Source organism: Solanum pennellii, chromosome 5 (genome assembly GCF_001406875.1).
Source record: "Solanum pennellii chromosome 5, SPENNV200".
In the NCBI taxonomy this organism is placed as follows: Eukaryota; Viridiplantae; Streptophyta; class Magnoliopsida; order Solanales; family Solanaceae; genus Solanum; species Solanum pennellii.
This window is the reverse complement of record NC_028641.1, coordinates 26177991-26180335: the sequence shown is the minus strand read 5'-3', so window position 1 is coordinate 26180335 and position 2345 is coordinate 26177991.

Below are 2345 nucleotides of genomic sequence, written 5' to 3'. Positions count from 1 at the left end.
AAAGACGGAAATTTTTAGTTTAAATTCATATAACTTGTTTGTTAAATTGTTAAAAGGGCCGATGAAGAAATTACCGTCGATTTCCAAGGCCTTCCATGTTCATAAGACGAATTTTTATTATTAAGTTATCATTTGATTAATTCATATTTATTTATTTATTACTAACACTTTTACTAAGTGTGTTTACAGGTACCCAAGACTTGTTTCATTGAAGTTATTCGAAAGGAGTTCGAATTATATTTTACAATTCATTATTTTGTATATATCGATGCTAGGACAACCTTAGGCCGTTTCTCATGTTGTTGTTTTATTTTATTATTATTGTTTATTGCATATTTATATTACTTGTATATTATTGTTATCTCCTCAATTTGAAAAAAATGAACTCAATCGGGAACCACAATTGTGGATTTCGAAGGGTGCCTAACCCCTTCCCTTCGGAATAACTTGAACCCCTTACCTAGAATCAAATTGGCTTCGTAGACTCTCTTTTAAGTTAATTAGTTAATCGGTTTCCTAGTTTTCCTAAAAATTAGGTGGCGACTCCCTTTTCCCTTTAACCCCCTTTTACCACTTTTTAACCCCTTTACCCTTTTTAAAAATTCAATTAATCAATTCTTCTTTTAATTGAGTCGCCGCGACGTTGCTCCATTCGAAGGATGTCAACAGAATGGCGACTCCGCTGGGGACATAGAGGTTCCATCCATTATGGGTTTATTTTTTTAAATTGAGGATACTATTCTTTTATTGTGTTATTCATTATATCTTGTTTATTTTGTTGATTGTTTGCATAATATACTCAATATTGATTTATTATTTTTTGTATATTGTCATTGCATGCACAACATTTATTCCGTCAAACGACACCTAATTTTGTTTTTTTTTACTTAATGGGCGATTATGCGGGTTCGCAATCGTTCGTTAACCAAACTTTTCTCGGGGCACCCTGACGAATGTAGTTGACTACTGGATAGTCAACGGTCGTTAACTGTCTCAACCCAAGTAGTCCGCTTGGGTCACCTATCCACAATATACAAAGCCCACTCTTAATCATCTTGTATAGAGGGAAGCCAAAACCTCGTATTAAGCATGACACTCAAGACATATTTGTATAACAGATGCACTCATTGTTTGTATATTATGTGATATGTCTATTATACGTGATGTATGATAGTCATTTATTTCAAAGTCACTTTTGTTAACCTAGTTTTTAGAATATTCATAATTCAAGTCCAGTTTTATTCAAGTTACAATCTATTGGAACTACGTTTGACCTGATTCCTACTTCAACGGGATACGTAGGCGCCCTAAAGGCTCGGTCATCTTTCCTGTAAGCTTTCCAAAATTTGAAAACGGAAACTGGGGCAAAAACTTTTGAGGAGGTCTCCAAAATTTTTATAAAGGAGATAGTACAAGATTAAATACTGGAGGTTGTTGAAGCTAAAAGAGGGGCAAAATTTCAAGGAATGCCCTAAAAAATTTCACCAAATTTGTACGCAGACTCCAGAATTTGAGGCTTCACTCCGAGTTGGTTTGTATATTTTGCATTAATTTTTTGTACATGATGTTACATCCATTGTATATCTTTGATTTTTATTATACTCCATTAAAAAATTAGTTTAATTGACATTTTTTAAGTTTGAGTAGTTCGCCCTTCAACGCGACTCATTATTTTCTTATTTTATTTTTGTTACTTTTGTTAAATTTGGGTGGTCCGCCCTTCAATGTGACTCACTGATTCATTTGTCCTTGCAAAAAATTTTCTTTAAATAATAAATAAAAATATATTTTGTTCAATTCGGGTTGCCCGCCTTTCAATGTGGCTCTTTGATTTTTATTCTCATTATATTTCCTTTCAAAAAGCAATTTGTTGTTTATGAATTTTATGTCATATTTGGACGAACTACGCAAACCTGATTCTCATCATTGAGATACGTAGGCAGCCCTTTGAGGGTTCGGTATTCTTTATTCAAAAGATCTTTTATTTTTATTTCTTTTAACGTTTATGATTTTTAAATCATCTTTTGACTTGGTGGATGCCAACACAATTCAAGTGTACATATGAAAAATAATTTGTACAATAAAGAGGATTAACTTCTTGTTAAACCATGGATTCTTTTGGTACCTCTCATTCATACTTTGTTACGCTTGCAAATGTTGTCTTGTATAAATTCAAGATTAGAACAAAATCAGATTCATTGTTTCATGTACATTGTGTGGTGAGTTTTGAATCAAATTCAATTATTTTGCATTGTTGATCTAGAACTTGGCCTAAATGTTATTGAGGCGAAATTCTGAGTAATGTTTGATTTGAAAAATGATTGTAGGCCTTCTCTGATCCGTTT